The sequence below is a fragment of the Salvelinus namaycush genome, chromosome 2, assembly GCF_016432855.1.
Source record: "Salvelinus namaycush isolate Seneca chromosome 2, SaNama_1.0, whole genome shotgun sequence".
NCBI classification, from domain to species: domain Eukaryota; kingdom Metazoa; phylum Chordata; class Actinopteri; order Salmoniformes; family Salmonidae; genus Salvelinus; species Salvelinus namaycush.
In genome coordinates, this window is record NC_052308.1 from 68,560,369 (window position 1) to 68,587,208 (window position 26,840).

At 42.6% G+C, this 26,840-nt stretch overlaps 1 pseudogene; it reads right to left on the minus strand.

The window, feature by feature from the left end:
- LOC120023107 overlaps positions 1-26,840 on the minus strand; it is a 212,886-nt pseudogene that overhangs the window by 161,239 nt on the left and 24,807 nt on the right.

Sequence of the window (26,840 nt, forward strand, 5' to 3'; positions counted from 1 at the left end):
TTCAACTCTTTTATATCCTTACTAACTAATTCAAGTATACCCAGTTTGTCATTTATTGATTTTAACAGATCGGTTTCGACCTTTACCATTCCGGGTGGTGAGAATATTAAATCATCAGTGTCTGTAGAAGAGTCACGTTTTCGTTTTGTAATCGGTTCCCCTGTCTTACTCTCCGTCATGTTTGGTTGTTGCCTGTTTTCGTAATATTTGTCGATAAATGTCTCTAGTTTTAGGATTTGTTTTGTGTTATTGTCCAGATTGAAGGTTATCACTCACCAGATTAAGTAGTGCTAATATTTTAGTCTAATTTAGCAGATATTTCGAATATTATGTTTTATCTTAAGGTGCTCTACATAAATCCCTTCAGTCCGCCATTACCCTTACGTTACCTTTACGTCATACGTCACTCTCTCTCGTCCTCTCCTTCTCTCAGGCCGTATTCTGGCAGGATGATTCCAAACATTTGTAAGGCCAGAATTTTTCCTGACTTTGAAGAGGTTTTGGCCCTGTGTTGGCTATAACTATATGTTTTCCCAAGGGATCATATGTAGGGCTAGGAGTTCTTCTTGAACCCCTGACATAGGCTACTAGAGGCTAGAGTTTCCCGGTCAAGCCACACGCTCAAGGGAAAACTCCTGGATCTAATTGAAATAGTTAGGACAAGGAGCTTTACTTGACCATGTGACCTGACCTAGAAAAACTTCTGGCCCAAATTAATATTCTAATAGAAATACATGCACAACTCTCCACTTCAAACAACTAGGTAGGCCTTTGGAGTTCAATTTGGATGGAAAAGTTATTTATACTGGACTCGATTGGCGGGATAATTATTCCTATTTACTTTAAATTCATGCATCCTCATTTGCACAATGTCAAACTAAATACTATGTAGATAGCTGGAGCGAAATAACCCCAAAACTGCACTAGCTCTACTTAGAATTAAGCACATTACCATTTCAGATGTCTCTCTCTCTCTCTCACAAATTAAGATTAATATGACATACTAGGAGACTGGTGTGGAAGAATATAAAACTCCCTAAGTTTCACATCTGAACCAGAATAGTGTGCAAATGCAGACTCTCGAATGAAGGTTCAAACGAAAGGTTTGCAAATTTTACATATGTCATGCGAGGTGCCTTTTCTTCATACAGCATGTGTCTCTATTGTTTTTTTTGACAATAGAAATGATGGAAATAGCTAGAAATAAAATACCCATGCAGCATAACAACTGGTGACGGTTCAGAGGCGAGAATGACATGAAACCATTTACATATTCAGATTGCAAAATGAACAATTAAAAAACGTTGCGTCTTTCAATGGTCCCCAAATCTATTCTAATCAAGAACATGCTGCCGTTAATACAATGTGTCAACATCACAATGAATCCTAAATATTATAATGTTTCATGAATTACAGTTGAATCGCTCTATCATACCATTTCCTCACACTTGAGGATCAACTAGTGGTTGCATGTGGTGTTGTAAAATATGCAAATCCTCTCCCAGTCCTAGACAAACCAAGTTGTGCGTAATACATAACACATGCACATATCGTTCAAGGCTAACGATGCACATCCTATGCAATGCATCATGGTCTACATACAATATATTCTCCTCAGACAGAGCATTACCTGAATAAACATATAGTCATCTTGGACCACCAGTCAGCTGATGTCGATGTATCCAGGGAAGGGGTAGTTTCTGTTGGGCTCTGAGCACGTTGGAGCCTGGCATGTTAATTACTGAATACCTGCAAGATGAGGAAATCGAGATTACTGTATATCTGGATTAATACAGCTGTGGATCATGCCCCCTATTCCTGGGAAGGTGAGGATGCCTGGAAACCAAGGCTGTATGTCTGTATGAATTGAACTTGAGGGAACTTTTGTATGGTTTGTGATTGACATGCAATAGAGGAGATAGTGTTAAACTTGTGACAGTGTACTGATTTTATATATATATATATATTTAATAATATCACCCAGCAGTGCTATCTTCAGAGTTAGATCCAGGTAAATGTTGCAATTCTTCAGCCATTCCTGAACCTGTGACCAAAAACAAGCTACAGTGCATTGAAAAAGTATTCAGACCACTTTACTTTTTCCACATTTTGTTACGTTACAGTCTTAGTCTAAAATTGGTTTTCTCCCTCATTAATCTACACACAATACCCTATAACAACAAAACAAACATGTATTAAAAATACTCAACAGAAATGCCTTAATTACATAAGTATTCAGACCCTTTGCTGTAAAAATACAAATTTAGCTCAGGTGCATCCTGTTTGCATTGATGTTCCTACCTGTGGTAAATTCAATTGATTGGACATGATTTGGAAAGGCACAAACCTGTCTATATAAGGTCCCACAGCTGACAGTGCATGTCAGAGCAAAAAAACAAGCCATGAGGTCGAAGGAATTGTCTGTAGAGCGTCGAGACAGGATTGTGTGGAGGCACAGATCTGGGGAAGGGTAATGCAGAATTGAAGGTCCCCAAGATCACAGTGGCATCAATCATTCTTAAATGGAAGAAGTTTGGAATAACCAATACTCTTCCTAGAGCTGGCCACCCGGCCTAATTGAGCAATCGGGGGAGAAGGGCCTCGGTCAGGGAGGTGACCAAGAATCCGATGGTCACTCTGACAGAGCTCCAGAGTTCCTCAGTGGAGATGGGAGAACCTTCCAGAAGGACAAACATCTCTGCAGCACTCCACAAATCAGGCCTTTATTGTAGAGTGGCCAGACGGAAGCCACTCCTCAGTAAAAGGCACATGACAGCCCGCTTGGAGTTTTCCAAAAGGCATCTATAGGACTGCAAAAAAACAAGATTCTGAGAAACAAGATTCTCAGGTCTGATGAAACCAAGATTGAACTTTTTGGCCTGAATGCCAAATGTAACGTCTGGAGGAACCTGGCACCATCCTTACGGTGAAACATCGTGGTGGCACTATCACGCTGTGGGAATGTTTTTCAGCGATAGGGACTAGAAGACTAGTCAGGATCGAGAGGAAGATGAATGGAGTAAAGTACAGAGAGATCTTTGATGAAATCTGCTCCAGAGCGCTCAGGACATCAGACTGGGGCAAAGGTTCACCTTCCAACAGGACAACATTCTTAACCACACAGCCAAAACAACGCAGGAGTGGCTTTGGGACAAGTCTCTGAATGTTCTTGAGTGGACCAGCCAGAGCCCGGACTTGAACCCGATCAAACATCTCTAGAGAGACCTGAAAATAGCTGTGCAGAGATTATCCCCAACCAACATGACAGAGCATGAGACGATCTGCAGAGAAGAATGGGAAAAACTCTCCAAATACAGGTGTGCCAAGCTTATGGTGGCATACCCCAGAAGACTCGAGGCTGTAATCAATGCTAAAGGTGCTTCAACAAAGTACTCATTAAAGGTTCTGAATACTGATATAAATGTGATATCTGTAGTTTTTTTGTTGTTGATACTGGATTGATAATTCAATCCCTTTTAGAATAAGACTGTAACGTAACAAAATGTGGAAAAGGTCAAGGGGTCTTAATACTTTTCCACCAGTATGTTGTGATTTCCATTCTATAATGGTACTTGTTTCATACATACAGTATGTAAAGTTGTAGGTTTGTCACTATTCAACATGATCAACTATGATCATTCTCTGTGTACAGAAACTAAACTGTCTCTGATTCCGGGGCTCTACCAACAGCAGCAGCAGATAGCTAGAATAAACAATCTCACAATTTCACCTATGGAGGACCTTGGGTGGCGTTACCGTGGCGAGTTATAGAGCTGACACTCCCAGGGTGAGAGGGATGAGAGGGAAAGGCCATATTAATCAAGTGTCATGCACTGCATTTATCAGTGGGGTAAATCCACTGTCTCTCCCCTGGGACACGACGCTCTAAACCCAGGGTGGAATTTATTCCTTGACAGACTCTCACTCTCTTCTATCGTTAGAGAGCTGATAATTGGACTGCGAATGTGGGGGTGTTTCTCTGCTGTGTGTGTGACAGAGAGAGAGAGAGGTGTGTGTGTGTGTAGTGCTACTCACGTCCATTAGGGGGGTGTGCCTCCATGTGAACCAGATACAGACCTGGATTAAAGAAGAAGAGAGAAGGAAGGATGAAGAGGAGGAGGGAAAAACAGGATGGGAGAAGATTGGGTGAAGTGAAGAGGAGGAAAAAAGAGGAGAGGAGGGAAGAGAAAGAGGGAAGACAACAAACAGAGGGAGATGAGTCTCCGCAGGGATATTCCACTCCAGATATTGTCACGCCCTGATCTGTTTTACCTGTCCTTGTGATTGTCTCCACCCCCTTCAGGTGTCGCTTATTTTCCCCAGTGTATTTATCCCTGTGTTTCTCTTGCCAGTTCGTCTTGTATATTTCCAAGTCAACCAGCGTTTTTTCTAGTTCTCCTGCTTTTTGCATTGTCCTTTTTCTAGTCCTCCCGGTTTTGAACCCTGCCTGTTTCTGGACTTTTTACCTGCCTGCCTGACCATTCTGCCTGCCTTGACCACAAGCCTGTCTCTGTACCACTCTGTACCTTCTGGACTCTGATCTGGTTTTGACCTGTCGCCTGTCCACGACCATTCTCTTGCCTACCCCTTTGGATTAATATACATTGTAAGACTCCAACCATCTGCCTCCTGTGTCTGCATTTGGGTCTCGTCTTGTGATGTCTAATTTCAGCATTGTCTCAACAATGATGGCAATAAAATAGCAATGCCTTTCCTTGTGAGGACATTCTCCCCAGAGATGTGTCACAAATTGTCACATTACCCTTAGCTACCCCACAGCAACACCCAGACGCTGTAGGTTTGTTATTCTACCAAAAAGTGGTATCTGTCACAAAAGCGTGAATAGGCAGCAACCTAAATATGGTATTTATTTAGTCAGGCACTGTATAACGGCAAGGCTGTGCCACATAATACAAGTCACTGTACTGTATATCACTGTATTATGTCATTTTATTGGGTAGAGTGAAATACCTTGGACAGATGTGGCATTCCTATAGTGTGATGTATGTCATTCCTGGTGGAGTGAGACTGATAAACTCATTGTCTGTAAGCCTGGCTTGAGGTTGCCCAGGGTACTAATTTTGACGGTCAGAGTTTAAAGTCCTTGATGGGGTTGGAACAAGGATGGATTGAGAAAATTATTTAGGTTATGTGATGAAAAGCAGACCCCGAATTCATGCAAATTACTATGGACATAGCTTGCGGAAGCTCGACACACACACACACACACACACACACACACACCATCCCCTACATCTCTAGGAAGGAAAGCAACGAGCTATATTTGTGATGAGTGTGCACTTCCTCAGAATGGGGAGGGCCACTGTGGATGGCTGTTGTGGGGATGAGGGCTGCTGTGATTAGATGAGAGACAACAGGGACTTCCTGGGTGATCTATTACTCATACCACCGGGCAAGACTTGTTATACTGTATCTTCCTATTTATGTATAGACAGTATGCATGGATAACACACAATGAAAAAGTAATGATTGCTAGTGATGCTCCACACTGCTAGTGATGCTCCAAAACAATTTGTGAGGAGAGTCTGAGTAAACAAAGGAAAAGATCAGGACAACAGAGAGGACGAGAGGAAGCGAAGGATGATGAGAAGAAAGAAGACAAGCGTATGACTCACGAGTAGAACCTGTTCACATGCTCATGATCCAGCTGCCATTTTCTCCCAAAGTCCAGGCAGGCGTACAACTCTGAAGAAGAACAGATAGAGAACATATTAGTCTACTTATCACAAGACAGGAAGTAAAGTGACAGTGGGCTTGAGTCATGGCAGAATAATGGTAGGGAAGAGCGTACCCAGGGCAATAAAGCGTGACACTCTAGATAGGCTGACATAGCAGTAAACCGCCATCATTATTATAACTCAGACCATTCATGTTAACATATAGGCTCCCAAATTACATATAGTCCCTATCATATAGTCCGTTTCCAGTAACACTTTACTTGACACCCAGTGTCATGGTCATGACATATTGTGACATGTTTATGACCGTGTAATAACATGTTATGACACTGATTGTCAAGTAAAGTGTGTTTGATTCTATCTTGAAATGTACTGATTCATGTTACCAGACTGTAACTCATTGATTACTTTACATGTATAAGGAATGGATGTGTTGGGGTCAATGAAGGGTATAAGAACTAGGAATATGTAAAGTTACTGAAAGTAGAAACGTCATATTCTGTTCCATGTTTCTGAGGAGGAAGACGAAAGGCAATTGTTAATCTCTGATAAGGCAGGCCGGATGCGGAACTAGGGAGGAGTGAGGAATGCGTCTCGAGGTCAAATCAACAGATGAAGTGAGAAGTAACCTCTGGAAGGGGGGCCAGAGAGGCCCATCACCACGTCTCTCATTTTGCAGTGCTATCTCACTCATACACGTTCACACCCACAAAGCTTTTAGTAACAGGCAGGGCTGTGACTACCCCAGTGAGAGGAACCAATTCAATTCCTGCCTAGAAACAGAGATGTAAGGTTGTCTAGATATGTAAGTAGCTGACCACGCCTATTAGAAAATTATACATATGTGCTTTGCAGGTGTATGACCCAGTGGGTGAATAAACTTGGTTTGAGCTTTTTCTAGTTGTCAATGAGCTTTTTCTAGTTGTCAGTGAGTTTTTACTCTGCTTGTTCAGAACTTAACAAGTGTTACCCTGTTTCTTTTTCCAAATTTAAATTAGAACTATATATATAGATTAAGTGCTTTAAGTCCAATATGTTTGGTGAAAAATAGGTTTAACATTATGATTAGCTTTTCCTGGAACAGCAAAACCTTTGGTGGATTCCCGGTGACCAAATTAAGTGGAGTGCTTATATATCAAATTATGCATCAAACAAATGGAAACAATAGGTTGGGAAAACATTTTACTCCAAACCCTATATATCAGAAGAAGAATACAAATCCAGAATGCTACTGTAAATTATGGATATACGTGTTGTAAGAAATTGTAATAGATACTGGAAACTTGTTATAACAACTTCTCAACATAAGCTATCCTTTGTACAAAATGCACCCACCCTCTCTTTCTCTTTAGACACATGCTGGTCTCATTAGATACTAACCACAGACACTCACACACCCCACTCAGAACAGGCCCCTGAAACAACATTAGGCATACACATTCTTTCCAAGGTTGTGACTCAAGACAAAGAACTATGTTAAGAGCCAATGGAACGTCGACACCAGGCCCGAACAGGACTACCCACGACCCAGATCGACCAATCAGAAGGCCAGACTACCAGATTCAACCTACGTCATTTACTGCATATATAATCTGCACAATATGTTTAGGGCCTCTTTTCCGACGATTCCATACGAGTCAGACAGAACGGGGCCGTGCAGCACGATTTGCCAGATATCTAAACCTTTGAATAAACTGCCTTATTATACCATATCCACCTCGTCCAAAGTCTCCACTTGTTTTCAATTCTCCAGTAACGATTTATCAACAGTGTCTAAAAAGAAATATATTGTCCTGTTGAAGATCAGGCGTAGTACTGCTCATGGCCTAATTTCATTGGTCTAATTACATTTCCCACTTCCTGGGTGCATAATGACAAGGTGTATTTTGATCCATTACACTGATTGACGCTACTGATGTTGCTTCCTGCTAGCTGTCTATATTGTTATTTTAGTCCTACAGACAGAGTCGGTGGCCCCAGTCAAACTTCCTGCTAATGTTCTACCTTTTATCAGTGCGGAAATCTGACATTTACCTCGAATGAAAGGACACACATTTCTCAGTGGAGGCTGCTGAGGGGAGGACGGCTCAAAATAATGGCTGGAACTGAGTAAATGGAATGGCATCAAACAGATGTAAACCTTGTGTTTGTTGTATTTGATACCATTCCACTGATTCCGCTCCAGCCACTACCACGAGCCAGTCCTCCTCAATTAAGATGCTACGAACCTCCTTTGCCATTTCTCGACGGTAGCAAATTCATCTAACTTCAGAGAACGTAGTAATTACAGTCAACAGCTGCAACATAAGTTAAATTGTTTGCTAAATAAAAAAACATGTACAGTAACTCAGTTAGCTACTGTATTATCATGTTTAGCTAAACTAGATCCATAGTATTTGTTGTTGGCAGTGTATTTTATCAGTGTTGGCTCATAGGCTAACAATCATGAAATACCAGATGCACCTTAATTAACATATGTGCTACAAACATATTGGTATAGACACACAGAAGGTCTAACTATCACAAAGGTCAACAATCATCAAACACCAGATGCACCTTGCCATATGCAAACAAATTGTTATCCAGACACACATTAGTAACTAAACTGTCATCATCATAATCATACTGTTATTTATCACTGGCTTGGTACCAGATCTGATCCTATAGCTAAAACCTCAGTAATTAAATAGCAGTCCCAACCCATCTTCCACCTCATGGGATCCTGCATGTGGCAGGCAGACGGAGCCATGTTCCTCCCAATAGGAGTCTATGGTGGCAGCCAGGTGGAGCAGGTAGTTAGGCCAGGCTAGTCTCTCATCACTCTGGACAGTGACATAATGCCACTGTGTGAGCTGAAGTAGCACTCATTCATCAGGCCAGTGAAATTTTAAATTCTAAAGCTCAGAGCTGTTAGAAAGTGAGCTTCATAGTTTCCCACTCGTGTCGATAAATAAAAACACACACCAGATGTAGAGCCTCTGATGAGTTCTGCCCGGCGACAGCCAAGAGACTGAGAGAGCAAGAGTTTCCAGGGAAACTTCTCTAAATGGTGGGTGAAGGATTGAGGATAACAGTTGTTGGTTCCACTCATCTATTCATGTTGATGGTGGATCGACGCTGGAGGCGAGAAGCAGGTACAGGAAGTGAACATTTAATAACCACGGACAGGAACAGAATACGGACAGCGTCTGGACAGTGGAAGCGGAAACAACAATAATGCTGACACCGGGATGAAACAGAGGAAACAAACAGATACAGGGAAGGCAATCAATACGTGAAGGAGTCCAGGTGAGTCCAATTAGTGCTGATGCGCATAATGATGGTGACAGGTGTGCGTAATGAAAGGCAGCCAAGCGCCCTCGAGCACCGGAGAAGGAGAGCGGGAGCGTGCGTGACAGCTATGTACTTTAGAAGGCAAAACGCTGACATCAAATGGATAATTTTAAAAGTAGAACATGTGGTTGACCAGGAAAGAGAGATGGAAAAAGTGAGTCATGATTGTTGTGCCTAAGCTAGGTAGGTAATCCATGTAAGCATTTGAGAATATGTCGAGTGGACTAACGAAAATGTCTGATAATCTACAAAAAGAAAACTTCACGTCGCATGAGGGCACGGAGGGCGTCACACAGCATGTGTTGTGTCTTCATCTAAAGAATAATTTAGTCTAATGTGGATTCCGCAGAACATTATAAGAGCACAAACATTATCGCTTACGCATATGGTGCATTGGGGCCCCAAAGAGCGGGCATCCTGAGAATGTGAGCATTTTACTGTGACTGATACATCGCAAGCTGTAAGTCATGTCTCCACAAGGCAAAGTGCATTACCATTTAGCACACTGAGTCTATATTGACCAGTCTGACAGTGTCTTGGCCAGTCTGACAGTGTCTTGGCCAGTCTGACAGTGTCTTGGCCAGTCTGACAGTGTCTTGGCCAGTCTAACAAGTCCAGGCCAGTCTGACAGTGTCCAGGCCAGTCTGACAGTGTCTTGGTGTAACGGATGTGAAATGGCTAGCTAGTTAGCGGGTACGCGCTAGTAGCGTTTCAATCAGTTACGTCACTTGCTCTGAAACCTAGAAGTAGTGTTGCCCCTTGCTCTGCAAGGGCCGCGGCTTTTGTGGAGCGATGGGTAACGATGCTTCGTGAGTGTCAGTTGTTGATGTGTGCAGAGGGTCCCTGGTTCGCGCCCGTGTCGGGGCGAGGGGACGGTTTAAAGTTATACTGTTACATTGGCCAGTCTGACAGTGTCGTGGCCAGTCTGACAGTGTCTTGGTCAGTCTGACAGTGTCTTGGCCAGAACCTTTATAGAAGCTGGACTACTGTATACAGTATGTGGTCAATCTTGAAAGCCATCCCTTCAACATGGTCTCTTTTAGTAGCTGTACATAGATACAGTACATGATATCACCAACACATGCTTGTGCACACTGTACTATCACTACCTGTTCATTATGGTAGTGGATATGAGCTGATGACTAGGATGACTGTCATTCTGTCCATCATATCTGGATTCTGTCTGGGTCTGGGTCTTGTGGATGTTTAGCCTACTGTGAGCTCTGTATGAGCCCTTGGCTAAAGTGGCAGTCATTTATAAGGCAGATGGCAGAATGTGTTTGACTTGTGCTTCCAATTACTAACAGGAGGCTTCATTTACAGTGTGCTACAGGGCAGCAATCAACTCTACTTATTTGATTAACTTCATACAGTAGCAGATCAAGTATAGAAGGAATCAAATTGTATTTCAAAGTTATAGTATGAGAGTGTCACGCCCTGGCCTTAGTATTCTTTGTTTTCTTTATTATTTTAGTTAGGTCAGGGTGTGACATGGGGAATGTATGTGTTTTTGGATTGTCTAGGGGTTTGTATGTTAAATGGGTCAGTGTCTTGTCTAGGTGTTTGTATGTCTATGGCTGCCTAGATTGGTTCTCAATTAGAGGCAGCTGTGGTTCATTGTCTCTGATTGAGAGCCATATTTAAGGCAGCCATAGGCATTGGGTTTTGTGGGTAATTGTCTATGTAGAACGTTTGTAGCTTTTGTATTGCACTTACGTTTGTAGCTTCACGGTCGTTTGTTGTTTTGTTTCGTTTTGTTATAAGTGTTCGTTTCGTGTTTCACTCGTCTCAAATAAAAGAGATGTATTTTTCACACGCTGCGCCTTGGTCCACTCATTATCCTCAAGACGATCGTGACAGAATTACCCACCAAACCGGGACCAAGCTGCGTGTTAAGCAGCAGCAGGAGCAGCGCATAAAGGATTCTTGGACTTGGGAGGAGATACTGGAAGGTAAGGGACCTTGGGCTCAACCGGGAGAATATCGCCTCCCTCGTGAAGAGCTGGAGGCAGCTAAAGCCGAGAGGAGGCGATATGAGGAGGCAGCACGGAAGCAAGGCTGGAAGCCCGAGAGTCAAACCCAAAAATATCTTGGGGGGGGGCTACAAGGGAGTGTGGCGAAGTCAGGTAGGAGACCTGCGCCAACTCCCCGAGCTTACCGTGGAGCGCGAAAGTACGGGGAGACACCGTGTTATGCGGTAGAGCGCACGGTGTCTCCTGTACGTGTGCATAGCCCGGTGTGGGTTATTCCACCTCCCCGCACTGGCAGGGCTAGATTGAGTATTGAGCCGGATGTCATGAAGCCGGCCCAACGCATCTGGCCTCCAGTTCGTCTCCTCGGGCCAGCATACATGGCACCAGCCTTACGCATGGTGTCCCCGGTTCGCCTACACAGCCCAGTGCGGGTTATTCCACCTCCCCGCACTGGTCGGGCTACGGGGAGCATACAACCAGGTAAGGTTGGGCAGGCTCAGTGCTCAAGGGAGCCAGTACGCCTGCACGGTCCGGTATTTCCGGCGCCACCTCCCCGCCCCAGCCCAGTACCACCAGTGCCTACACCACGCACCAGGCTTCCAGTGTGTCTCCAGAGCCCTGTTCCTCCTCCACGCACTCGCCCTATGGTGCGTGTCTCCAGCCCGGTACCACCAGTTCCGGCACCACGCACCAAGCCTCCTGTACGTCTCCAGAGTCCTGTGCGTCCTGTTGCTGCTCCCCGCACTAGCCCTGAGATGCGTGTCCCCAGCCCGGTACCACCAGTGCCGGCACCACGCACTAGGCCTAATGTGCGTCTCCAGGGTCCAGCATGCCCTGTTCCTTCTCCCCGCACTAGCCTTCAGGTGCGTGTCCCCAGCCCGGTACCTCCAGTTCCGGTACCACGCACCAAGCCTCCTGTGCGTCTCCGGAGCCCTGTACGCACTGTTCCTTCTCCCCGCACTCGCCCTGAGGTGCGTGCCCTCAGCCCGGTACCACCAGTTCCGGTACCACGCACCAGGCCTATAGTGCGCCTCGAGAATTCAGTGTGCCCTGTTCCTGCTCCCCGCACTAGCCTTGAGGTGCGTGTCTCCAGTCCGGTATCACCAGTTCCGGCACCACGCACCAGGCCTACTGTGCGCCTCAGCAGGTCAGAGTCGGCCGTCTGCCCAACGCCGCCTGCACTGCTCGTCTGCCCAGCGCCGTCTGAGCCATCCGTCTGCCCAGCGCCGTCTGAGCCATCCGTCTGCCCATCGCCATCTGAGCCATCCGTCTGCCCAGCGCCATCTGAGCCATCCGTCTGCCCAGCGCCATCTGAGCCATCCGTCTGCCCAGGGCCATCTGAGCCATCCGTCTGCCCAGCGACATCTGAGCCATCCGTCTGCCCAGCGCCATCTGAGCCATCCGTCTGTCCCGAGCCGTCAGAGCCGTTCGTCAGTCAGGAGCCGCTAGAGCCGCCAGTCAGCCAGGATCTGCCAGAGCCGCCAACCAGCCAGGATCTTCCAGAGCCGCCAGTCAGCCAGGATCTGCCAGAGCCGCCAGTCAGACAGGATCTGCCAGAGCCGCCAGTCAGCCAGGATCTGCCAGAGCCGCCAGCCAGCCAGGATCTTCCAGAGCCGCCAGTCAGCCAGGATCTACCAGAGCCGCCAGTCAGCCAGGATCTACCAGAGACACCAAAGCTGGTATTGACAATGGTGGAGTGGGGGTCACGTCCCGCACCCGAGCCGCCGCCATAGGAAGGCCCACCCCGGACCCTCCCCTTCTGTGTTAGGTTTTGCGGCCGGAGTCCGCACCTTTGGGGGGGGGGGTACTGTCACGCCCTGGCCTTAGTATTCTTTGTTTTCTTGGAAACATCTTGGAAAACATCAGCCATCAACAACATGGAGCGCCCGAAGAACAAGGAAAATGTTAGACGCTTCATTGCAAAGTTCATACCTCAACTGTCAGCACAGCCCGCTCCACTCAGATGTCTTCTGGAACAGAAAAATGAATGGGAATGGTCGCATGGACAGGAAAACTGCTTCAAAAATCTAAAGAAGACAATCACAGAAGAGCCAGTGCTCAGGTTCTATGATCCAGAGAAAAGCACAATGATTTCTGCAGATGCGTCACAGTTTGGCCTGGGAGCAGTTCTTCAACAGCATGACGACACATGCGTCCAGAGCCTTGACAGGCGCAGAGACAAGGTATGCACAAATAGAGAAGAACTACTGGCAAGCACATACGCTTGCGAAAGGTTTCACCAATACGTCTACGGACGAGACTTTGAAGTAGAAACCGACCACAAACCATTGGTGTCAATCATGTCTAAGCCACTGAATGATTGTCCAATGAGAATCCAGATACATGGACACCTTTGTTTTTAGCCTTGGATTTCTAATCCTCTAATGTTGTTATTGGATCTAATTTTAATAATTACAATTTCGATGGCCATAACAAATAGATATGGTGACAGCGGACACCCTTGTTTAACTCCTCTTGACAATTCAAAACTTGGAGAAGTAGCCGTTATTTACTATTTTACACCTGGGGTTGCTATACATTATTTTGACCCGTTTTTTAAGAGAATTACCGAAATTGAAAAAATCCAGGCATTTATAAATAAAATCCAGTCTTACTTTATCAAATGCCTTTTCAAAATCCGCTATAAATACCATTCCTGGCTTCTTATATGTTTCATGATGTTCTACTATTTCTATTAGTTGTCGTATATTTTCTCCAATGTATCGTCCATGTAAAAAACCTGTCTGATCAGGATGAACAATACTTGGTAAAACCCTTTTAATTCTGAGTGCTATGCATTTTGCTAGTACTTTTGCATCACAACATTGAAGTGTAAAGGGCCTCCAGTTTTTTAGATAGACTGGGTCTTTATATTTTCCATCTGGATCTTGTTTTAATAATAAAGAAATCAGACCTTCCTGCTGAGTATCTGACAGACTGCCATTTCTATAGGAGTAGTTCAAACAAATGTATGCCGATGGTTTTATATTAAGTCTGCAAGCTAGATCCCTGCAATGTCTCATTGAAGATCTAGATAACTTTTCTGTACTCTCTGGACTAAAACCTAATTATGATAAGTGTACAATATTAAGTATTGGATCCTTAAAAAATACAACTTTTACATTACTCTGCAGTTTACCTATAAAATGGGCTGATGGTGAAGTAGACATACTCGGTATTCATATCACAAAATATATAAATTAGCTCTCCACAATGAATTTCAATAGAAAACTTGTAAATAGACAAGATCCTGCAACCATGGAGAGTTAAATACCTGTCTATTTATGGAAAAATTGCCCTGATTAACTCCTTAGTCATATCTCAGTTTGGGCACTTACTTATGGCGCTGCCTACTCCTGATGATTCGTTTTTCAAATCATATGAGCAAAAAATATTTCACTTTATCTGGGACGCTAAACCAGATAAAATAAAACGTGCCTATCTATATAATGAATATGAATTGGGTGGGTTGAGATTATTAAATATAAAAGCACTAAACCTCTCTCTAAAAGCTTCACTCATTCAAAAGTTTTATTTGAACCCTAAATGGTTCTCAGGTAGATTACTAAGAAAAGCACACCCATTGTTTAAAAATTGTCTTTTTGCCTTTGTGCAGATTGCCATGTCTCATTTTCGATTAATTGAAAATGATACTTTTTCAAAGTATCTCTCTTTTTCAAACAAGCATTGCAGAGCTGGCTACAATTTCAATTTCATCCCCCTGAAAAGATAGGACAAATATTACAACAAATATTAGGGCTGAACTCAAATGTGCTGGTTGATAAAATACCTGTATTTATGGGAAAGATGTTTGAAAAGGGTATATTGTAAATTGGAATGGTAGAGTTATGTCTTTCATGGAGTTATCAGAATTGTACAGAAAGGTCTGCTCAATCCAAGAGTACAAATTGCTCTAAGTCGAGTTCTGTTTCACTTACAGACATAATTCAAACGGTTTTAGAAACTAGAGAGTGTTTTCTATCCAATAGTAATAATAATATGCATATTGTACGAGCAAGAATTGAGTACGAGGCAGTTTAATTTGGGAAGACCAAGAAAAAAATAGTGCTAACAGCTCCCCCTATTGACAAGAAGTTAACTTTTTATGGCTGCAGGGGCAGTATTGAGTAGCTCTGATTAAAGGTGCCCGTTTCAAACGGCCTCGTACTCAATTCTTGCTCGTACAATATGCATATTATTATTACTATTGGATAGAAAACACTCTCTAGTTTCTAAAACCGTTTGAATTATATCTGTGAGTCAAACAGAACTCATTTGGCACAAACTTCCTGACCAGGAAGTGGAAAGTCTGAAATCGATGCTCTGTTCTACTTCCTGCCTATACATGGGCACGATACGTAAGAGTATACGTGCACTTCATAGACCTTCCCCTGGATGTCAAGAGGCTGTGAGAGAAGAAATTTCGTGTTTATCTTGGTCTGAATTGGAATACAAGCTCTTTGTATGACGTGTCCCTCATTTCCGGTACTCTTGGGAGCGCGAGGTGGACAGTGGGATTGCCTTCTGTTTAGCTGCCGTTATGGACGACTACTATCTCCGGCTCTGATTTTATTTGATACATGTGACCATATCATCGTAAAGTATGTTTTTTCAATATAGTTTAATCAGATTATTGAAATTTTTTCGGGAGTTTTGCCGTGTTCCGTTCTCTGACTTTGTTGACGATGGAGAGATCCGTGCCACTTGGCTAGTGCGCGTGCTAAATGAAGAGGGAAAGTTGCCGTTCTAAATCCAAACAACGACTGTTCTGGACAAAGGACACCTTGTCCAACATTCTGATGGAAGATCAGCAAAAGTAAGAAACATTTTATGATGCTATTTCATATATCTGTCGTAGATGTGAACTAGTCGTCGGCGCCCAAGTGTTTCTGGCTATTGTGCTAAGCTAATATAACGCTACATTTTGTTTTCGCTGTAAAACACTTAATAAATCGGAAATATTGACTGGAATCACAAGATGCCTGTCTTTCATTTGCTGTACACTATGTATTTTTCAGAAATGTTTTATGATGAGTAATTAGGTATTTGACGTTGGTGTCTGTAAGTTTTATGGCTGCTTTCGGTGCAATTTCTGATTGTAGCTGCAATGTAAACTATGATTTATACCTGAAATATGCACATTTTTCTAACAAAACATATGCTATACAATAAATATGTTATCAGACTGTCATCTGATGAAGTTGTTTCTTGGTTAGTGGCTATTTATATCTTTATTTGGTCGAATTTGTGATAGCTACTGATGGAGTAAAAAACTGGTGGAGTAAAAAAAGTGGTGTCTTTTGCTAACGTGGTTAGCTAATAGATTTACATATTGTGTCTTCCCTGTAAAACATTTTAAAAATCGGACATGTTGGCTGGATTCACAAGATGTGTACCTTTCATATGCTGTATTGGACTTGTTAATGTGTGAAAGTTAAATATTTAAAAAATATATATTTTGAATTTCGCGCCCTGCACTTGAGCTGGCTGTTGTCATAAGTGTACCGACGTCGGGCTTGCAGCCATAAGAAGTTAAAAGTAGTTAAACCTACGCCCCGGTTTGTCATTATATAAGGAACAAACATAACAGTGATAGGACAACTTTTTCTGTAATTTATGGAGCCAGGAGAATGCAACGCGGCGGTGCTGGAGACGATCCTATGGAGGGGAGTATGTGAAAGTGTATGCAAATTAACCATCTGGATTGTTTGAACTGCCTGGGTGTTGGGGAATAAGAGGTCTCTGATCCGGAGCACATCTACTGCGTCACTTGTCACCCCTCCCTTGTATGTTCTATAGAAATAAGACCGTGTTCAGTCCCTAATGACGCGATAGCTTGGCTGAGCAGTCTAAGGCGCTGGGTTAAACCTCCAGTCTCTTCTGGGGCGTGGGTTCGAATCCCACCCCTGTCAATATGCTTTGGGCTCCCGAGTGGCACAGCGGTTTAATGCACTGCATCTCAGTGCTAGAGGTGTCACTACAGACACTGGTTTGATTCCAGGCTGTATCACAACCGGCCATGATTGGGAGTCCCGTAGTGAGGTGCAAAATTGGCCCAGCGTCGTCCGGTTTAGCCGGGGTAGGCCGTCATTGTAAATAAGAATGTGTTCTTAACTAACTTGCCTTGTTAAGTAAAATAAAATAATGACACTCCTTTTAACCAGAGTCATATAGGGAAAAGGATGCCATTTGGGATGTATACTAGAGCGGATACTCTGTAATGAACTTTTGACAGATGCCATGCTGTCACTGCAGGAATCATATTGTGGTAGGCTGATCTGTCAATACCTGTAGCATTAGGTTTAAATCGTAGTCTTCTAGACTTCAAGACATCTAATACATATTATAGCACGGCATTAATTCATCTAGAAAGTAATAATATTCAGAGTTTTATGACACATATAAAAATTAAACACTATGCAACGGCAACAGCATGTATTCTCATATAGCATACCGTATCGCTAAACATGTAAGGTGAAAATCTCATGTTGCTAGTAGTATACACTTGCCAAATAAAACAATTATCTCATGAGATGAACTTCATACACTAATGGAGACCACTTTACTGTAAAACCAATACCAATTCCCTCTCGCATTGTGGTGACGTATTACCCACCATCGTCCCTCAATGGATCTTAATGGGGCACACATCTGCACTACCGCAGTTAAATAACAAATGATAGTAGCCGTTTAAATGGCGCTGCAACTGCTTTGGTTCACAATGTCACCAAATGTGTAATCTCTGGTGGGGAGGAATGATGGCAGTTGAGCTCAGTCATCTATTCCGCTTGGTTGGATTCGCTCTGCAAACTCGTCAACAACAACCTCCTCCTAGAAACCCATCCACCTTTTATAGGTGTAGTTTAGTGGTGTGTAGAGATTTTAAAAAGGTTCATGTTGTGTTTGAATAATGTGTGTGGATGTGTAAGGAAGTATATTGCTTATACATGTCTAGACTTTGAAAAAACATGTGGTGATTAACAATGCAAATTATTCATACCAACTAAGTACTTAGGCTCGGTATGTCTGCATTGTTATCCAATTAGGCATAATTGCGCTGTGAAGTGCTATGAGGTAAACGCAGAGAAAATGACACTATTAGTCCACCGCTAAAGGCAATATGGACACTTATTAGTCCATTGTTCAAGGCAAAACGGAGGTCTGCATTATCATGAGTGTGTTTCAAATTAAAGTCCATTAAAGGTGTCCTGAGAGGACCTAATGGGTCCAGTGAACCACAAGGGAAGTCGACTTGTTGCAGCTTCAGCTGACAAATGGGCTGAGCACTAAAGATACCTACCATCTGGAGGGGCATTGAGCTGAAATATGCACCACAGTGGAGGAGGAGGAGGTGGAGGAGGAAAAGGAGGAGGAGAAGCATCAATTTTTTCTCTGGCTCAGAAATAACTTGCAGTGTCGCATCCAGATCTAAGGTGGGTGAGGTAGGGGAGGCACTGTGGTGGTGTTGGAGGCCATTTTGGATTTAGATCAGCACTGTTAGTAAATGAATAGACAGGAGTGTGTTTTTATTGTGGAGGAACCATTTTGGGGTCTGACTCCATAGCACCTTGCTGGTTGCGTCATGACATAGTGGGCCTATGCACTGCAGTGGTGGAGACTGGGGAGGCCATTTTGACTCAAGATCAACATCACCTTCGAGGATCAGTTTATACGGAGGAGTGAAACTGCTAACATAATGAAGCCATTTTGTCATACGTTGGGGTCCATTGCAGAGTCTGCACCAAATAATATAATACAACCAGAGTTGGATAAAGATACCTGCCATCTGGAGGGGTATTGAGCTGAGAAATGCACCACAGTGGAGGAGGAGAAGGAGCAGCCATTATGTCTCTGTACCAGCAATACCTTGCAGAGTCGCATCAAGGTCTAAGGTGGGTGGGAGAAGGAAGCCACTGTGGTGGTGTTGGAGGCCATTTTGGATTTAGATCAGCACTGTTAGTAAATGAATAGACAGGAGTGTGTTTTTATTGTGGAGGAACCATTTTGGGGTCTGACTCCATAGCACCTTGCTGGTGAGCCTATGCACTGCAGTGTTGGAGACTGTGGAGGCCATTTTGGCTCAAGATCAACATCGCCTTCCAGGATCAATTTATGAGGACGAGTGAAACTGCTGACATAAGGAAGCCATTTTGTCAAACAGTGTGTTCCATTGCAGGGTCTGCACCACATTATATAATACAACCACAGTTGGATACTAAACTTTTACTGGGTGCACACACAAGGGGCAGATGTTACTTCTGCTAACACAACACAAGCGCCTTAATCAGAAATATGGTTTACTGCTCTCTCTGTCTGTACTATAGTGCGTCTATTTAAGTCTTGTCGATGTCAGAAACGGGAGGTTTTAGAATGAAGAATCAGTATTGAGCAGCAGAAAGGTGTCAGCCGTGGATTACAATGACAAGAGACAATCCTGTAAGCGAAAGCACTCTGGGATTTATAAATTCACTGACTCCTATTAGACAAGGATTGATTTAAACCAGCTTATCTGAAGGAGACTCCTCCAACGACCAGAGCTGAAACTATTACCACAGAATTGAAAATGCTAATGCATTTTTATAGAGTCAAAGTTATGCAAATGAGGACAGAACATCCTGAATAATGTATTTTTTCCATTTATTTTCTCGCTCTGCATACTTTGAGATGGATGTCCTCCGTTGCATTTGGGTTAACGTCTAGTGGCGATACGATTCTGTGTGGAATATATTTAACGGCACACATTTGCATCATTAGCGTGGATTAAGTCAAGGAGTGTTTGCTTATAGAAGGACTGGAGGGACTGTGTGGCACGCTCAACAAGGCTGATTCCTACCATTTCCTGATTTGTTTTTTGGTAGCTGCCCCCCTGGGAGAAGGGATTGGAGAAAAATGATCCATTCTGCTAAGCGCCAACAGCCAACATTCGTTACATTTATTTGTTTCCTGTGTGTTTTGAAAAGCAAAAACAATGGCAAGTAACAAATGTTGGAGAAACCTAATCGACAAGGTTAATGAGGTAGAAAGTGTTAAGAGAACGACCAGATATGTTATTTTGATGATATAACACCTTAGTGATTAGCAACATTTTACCTCTCCCTGAGACTCCTCCGTTTACACAACTTAGTTCTGCCACAAAAGTTGTGCCCATTTTCCTCAACAATCAGAGTGTGATTTTCTCATTTCCCAGCCTGCCTCTCTCTCCAGACTGATTATACCTCCAAATCCTAAGACCCTGACAGACTGACGACGGGTTTGTCCAGATGTGGGCCACACCTCTTCAGTATGATCTCTGTGAAACCAGGAGAAGCCAAACTATCCTCCAGACATTTTCACATGCCCTTGAAGTGTATGGTTTGCTCTGGGCCGCACTCAACTCCTATTCATGACTTTATCTGAATAACAGAGAGAGGATGATAGGAGTCCATCTACCCCCGATAGGGGTCCATCTATCACCTTACTCAGGATGAGAGACAAAAAGTAAAAGGTACTTTCGCTTACAGGATTGTCTCTTGTCATTGTAATCCACGGCTGACACCTTTCTGCTGCTCAATACTGATTCTTCATTCTAAAACCTCCCGTTTCTGACATCGACAAGACTTAAATAGACGCACTGTTCCCTCTTTCATTATTCAGCCCAAGGTTCTTTAATTTGCCCTCCATCCAAAATGCACCCTGATGTTTCTTAAAAACACTATTCTTATACTTCCAGGTCACCTTGCTTGGTAAGTGTAGTGTACAGTTGAACAATATGTCATATCCTGTTGGGTTTCAGAGGATATTTCCTTCCAACAATTACCTGCATCACACAAACTAGTATACTACAAAGTAGGCTGTAATATGACATATTGGCAACATTATCTACAATGTTTGTTTCCATGCTCAATACAATACTAACATAAAAGTACATGGAATATGCCATATTGAAAGGGTGATGTTGCTATATAGTATTTTGTATGATAGACTACTACTAAACATTAGGTTTGTATTTAAAGATGGAATCCTTAATGATGAAACTGCCATGTTACTTTGCAATGTTACAACATCAAAGTTACTTCAAGCAACAAATACTGTTTTGTTTTTTTCTGACATCATTGTACGCACAATAGAACAGCAGATTATGTACTGTGATTTTTTTTTACTGCGATGCTGGATGTTCCTCTCCTCTGTTACTTCAACTAAACAAAAGCAATAACAAATGTGCTGGGTGAACTGTGACACTGTTTCACCTTATGGGGAGTTCAGCTTTAAAGTAAGCTTGGGACTATATATTTGTATATACAGACATATTGGTTTATGTCCCCGTGGTGGCACCATCAAGATATTAAAACCCCAACATGCATGTTATGAATGCACATGCAGTTGTTAACGTGACAACCATCTTGCCATTAACCTCCAATGGGATTTCCTAACACATAGGGAATGAACTAACAGCAACAGCATTATACCACAACCCAAAATGGGCCCTGTCAACTTCAGTCACCCATTACCATTAGTCAACTGGTAGAGTAATTAAATTACCACATTACGCCAAAGACAACAAAATGGCACGAGGATGCCATTAGTAAAAAAATATATATAAAAAGCTTATGGAAACGTCATTGTGCCCCTACTGCTTAGGACATATGATAGGTTTTTCCCTGAGAGAGGATAGGTGGAGACCGCATAATCAGTTGACACTTAGTTTCACTACTGTACCCGATTTATAGGCTCCTGGGCAAGTTACGATCATTAGGGGAAATGTGGGGGAGTGGACGGGGGGTACGACTAGAGCTGGGGTGGGGTGGATGGGAAATTACATCAAGGTTTTTTCTGGTGATAGCAGCACTTTTGAACTATACATCTTTGATCCTCCCTCCGCACTATTTGTGCAATGGCATTTTGTGCAATGACGACTCCATATAATTTCACACTCCAATTAGTACAATACTAATGTTGTCCGAAAGAGCCAATCTGCGGGCCACATTAAACAAATACTGTTGGTTCTAAACCTCAAGGGCATCAAAGTTTCCCATCCAAATAAAACTGGCACTGAATGTATGTCTAAGTGGAATATATGTGGGAAAAGAATTGCAGCGGAGAGCAAATGAAAATGCAAATGAAAAAGTATTCTCCTGGCATTTGATTGTGTTTGGTTATTAATGTCAAGGGAAAGGTAGATAATTACTCCCAGGTGTGTAGTATAACACTACGGGTTAGATATACGGGAATTGACGCTCTGGAAAAGTAAAATCAATAATGTAGAGTACACCTTTGCTGGTTCAATTTGTCAAGCTGTCCAAATCTACAGTACATGAGGCAGATTCGCCCAGGTTTAGTATATGATTGGAAGTTTTAGCACAGACCAACCCTGCACTACTGCGACAAATTAAAGTATTATGTATCAATAAAGTATAGTCCAACTCGAGTATATTCCAACTCCAGTATAGACCAACTCCAGTATAGACCAACTCCAGTATAGTCCAACTCCAGTATAGACCAACTCCAGTAAAGACCAACTCCAGTATAGACCAACTCCAGTATAGTCCAACTCCAGTATAGACCAACTCCAGTATAGACCAACTCCAGTCCAGATCAACATTCCACTGAAAGAGGAAGCTGCTTTGATAATCCCCTATTTCTAACAGATGATGAGGAAACCAATACTGCGGCTGGCAGCTTCAAATGACCATAAACATTAATGATTTCAAAATGACCGCCCCTTTCACTATCGCTCTCCCTTAGAGAGAGACTTTATCATACTGATAAACAAGAAAAAAATGCAGAGCGATTCATGTTCGCAACATATGAAAGTGGAGCCGGCCACAGAACGAGGCTGTTGGACTGTAGTTAAGAGGCGAGGTTCAGCAAGAGGCAGAATCCATCACGTCGACTATTACGTCTTCCCCACAGAATAATGCTGGAAGGATGGCAGCTCTTGCACTGATACCCAGCTGATCTTATTTGAAAAGGTAAATGTCAGCCGTGTCCCTGGCCGAGATACACACTCTGACTTCTGTCTGTGATGCAGGAGAAGAGGGGGAATCAAAAGGCAGGGACGGAGAAACAAGAGGGGAGTGGGAGAAGTGTAATAAAGTGTCAGATCACCATCAGTGCAAGTTCAGGGAAGGGATGTATGCAAACCGTGTTTTCTCCCTCACTGTCACTGTAATATGGGCCAATATGTTTCATTAGAAAGAAGTGATTTTGACCCAGTGTCAAAGAGATCTCAGATAGTTGGGGGTTTGGAGGGTAAACTGAGGGAAAGAAGTGAGAATATTCTGGAGGCCCTGTTTCAAAACAAATTGACAAAACCCGATCAACTGATATCAGCTCATCCACTGCAAGCAGCAAATAACAGCAGAAGTTAAATAAAGAACACCTCTAACTGAAATAAATGCTTTGTCTACAGTTTCTCAAACGCTTTGGCTAATTTTCTGTAACAGTAACATACAATTTTCTGTAACATGCTCTAAACTGTAAGTGCAATTGCCACAACTTTTATGGGACATCACAACTCTATTGCATTGTAACTCACCAAAAACATTTAATTCATGCTTCAAAACCTTGTTATTGTGTCAGTAAATTGGCTAACGCCACCAAAATAATTTTTCTTCTGTCATCGTGTGAGTCGTACTGGTGAACATGTTTAGATGTTTTTTCACCATTGCAGTCAACCCTGGAAATGTTTGTTATATACACATTTCAGTTTTGTTCTACTTTTTTGTTGACATCGACTGCTTACTGTACTATACAAGAAGGCCAGTTTTGTCTAGCTGAATGCTATTGTGTATCACACTGAGCTTTGTAGATACCCATTTCAACAGTAGGTAAAAGGATTCTGGGAAAATACTGAAAAAGGATTTCAGTCAATACTGAAAAAGGATATGCACATTTGTATGTATACAGTAAATGTATTTTTGTAGCAATGTGTTACATTTAAACAGAAAATTCACATTTGCATGTCCATTTTTACATATTTCATCCATGTAAAATCATATATAGTGAAGAGAAAATCTGCCACAAAATGACATCCATGCAACAAACAAAAAAAACGCAACAATTTTATTTTTTTATTTTTTACCGCCTCACAGTACAAGTTCCCATCTTCTTTTTTACCTTTATTTAACTAGGCAAGTCAGTTAAGAACAAATTCTTATGCCTTGTTCAGGGGCAGAATGTCATTTTTTGTTACCTTGTCAGCTCAGGGATTTGATCTTGCAACCGTTTGGTTACTATTCCAATGCTCTAACCACTAGGCTACCTGCCGCCAGGTGGACAGCCTGTTGCTCTTGTTGGTCTGGCCAGAAATTTTCATCAACATCACAACTGATGTTTTCCGTTGTGATGCACCGGGGGGGTGGAATCTCCTTGCGTTTGGCAAACATCCCCTGCAATGACCGCATGTGATGTCCTCACAAGCAGCATTCATGGCATCTGATCTTGTGCCTGATAATCATATACTTTCCACCTCCATGCTGAAAAAAATTATTCTATCGGATTCAGGAATGGGGAGGATGGTGGAAGGAACTCCATTGTTATCGTTTCATGCGCAGCAAACCCATTTGGTGTTCTGGTATTAGGTCTCTGTAATGTGTATTTAGGAAGGCCAGGAGACATTTGGGGTTATAGGACCCAATGAATGGAATATGTGTGCTCACATCATTCTCAGAAATGGCAGCACACATTGAAATATTGCCCCCACGTTGGCCTGGTGTGCCAATTGTGGCTCGGTGTCCATTGAGATTGCGGCCACGTCTTCTGACTTTGGCCAGATTGAACCCAGCCTCGTCCACAAAAATAAGAATGTGGGTCATTTCATGTCCTTCCAGCTCCATTATTCTCTATATAGTATCACAGAAACAAAATATAAAGTTTTTTCCATAGCCTATTCTAAAATGAGACAGTTTAGTGAAGTAGAAATGTTTTCTGTTCTTATGGGTATCTACAACTATAAAAAAGTATATACAGGCATCATTGAAGTACAGTAAAACTCCTTGTACAATATACCACGTGCACACCAATGGTTTACCTGAACATACTGGTACCGCAGCTCCTTCACTCTGTCACTATTCCTCTTAAATGGCACCTTGTAGAGATGTTTCATAGTCATTAGATTTTTTTCAAAACTCTGTCCATAGTGGAAATGCTGACTGAATTGATATTTGCGAAGATATTGTTGTCACTTTGGATCTCTCCTAGCCTGATGGAATTGTTGGCTATGACCATGTTGCACATTTCTTGTTCTTGCTGATGGCTGAATACTGCTGCTCTGCCACAAGCATGAGGTCGTTGTGCAGTCCTATATATGACATGTAGAATTCACAAATAGACCATGTTACATATAGTATATTGTATTCAAATTGTGCAGTATTACTGTATATTCCTCATACATACAGTTGAAGTCGGAAGTTCACATACACCGTAGCCAAATACATTTAACCTCAGTTTCACAATTCTTTACATTTAATCCAAGTAAAAAATCCCTGTTTTAGGTCAGTTAGGATCACCACTTTATTTTAAGAATGTGAAATGTCAGAATAATAGTAGAGAGAATGATTTATTTCAGATTGTATTTCTTTCATCACATTCCCAGTGGGTCAGAAGTTTACATACACTCAATTAGTATTTGGTAGCATTGCCTTTAAATTATTTAACTTGGGTCAAACGTTTCAGGTAGCCTTCCACAATAAGTTGGGTGAATTTTGGTCCATTCCTCCTGACAGAGCTGATGTAACTTAGTCAGGTTTGTAGGCCTCCTTGCTCGCACAAGCTTTTTCAGTTATGCCCACATATTTTATTTAGGATTGAGGTCAGGGCTTTGTGATGGCCACTCCAATACCTTGACTTTGTTGTCCTTAAGCCATTTTGCCACAACTTTGGACGTATGCTTGGGGTCATTGTCCATTTGGAAGACCCATTTGCGACCAAGCTTTAACTTCCTGACTGATGTCGTGAGATGTTGCTTCAATATGTCCACATAATTTTCCTTCCTCATGACCCCATCTATTTTGTGAAGTGCACCAGTCCCTCCTGCTGCAAAGCAGTGCTTCACGGTTGGGATGGTGTTCTTCGGCTTGCAAACCTCCCCCTTTTCCTCCAAACATAACAATGGTCAATATGACCAAACAGTTCTATTTTTGTTTCATCAGACCAGAGGACATTTCTCCAAAATGTACGATCTTTGTCCCCATGTGCAGTTGCAATCCTTAGTCTGGCTTTTTTTATGGCGGTTTTGGAGCAGTGGCTTCTTCCTTGCTGAGCGGCCTTTCAGGTTATGTCGATATAGGACTCGTTTTACTGTGGATATACTGTAGATACTTTTGTACCTGTTTCCTCCAGCATCTTCACAAGGTCCTTTGCTGTTGTTCTGAGATTGATGTGCACTTTTCGCACCAAAGTACGTTAGTCTCTAGGAGACAGAACGTGTCTCCTTCCTGAGCGATATGACGGCTGCGTGGACCCATGGTGTTTATACTTGCGTACTATTGTTTGTACAGATGAATGTGGTACCTTCAGGCATTTGGAAGTTGCTCCCAAGGATGAACCAGACGTGTGGAGGTCTACATATTTTTTGGGGAGATCTTGGCTGATTTCTTTAGATTTTCCCATGATGTCAAGTAAAGAGGCACTGAGTTTGAAGGTAGGCCTTGAAATACATCCACAGGTACACCTCCAATTGACTCAAATTATGTCAATTAGCCTATGAGAAGCTTCTAAAGCTATGGCATCATTTTCTGGAATTTTCCAAGCTGTTTAAAGGCACAGTCAACTTAGTGTATGTAAACTCCTGACCCACTGGAATGTGATACAGTGAATTATAAGTTCAATAATCCGTCTGTAAACAATTGTTGGAAAA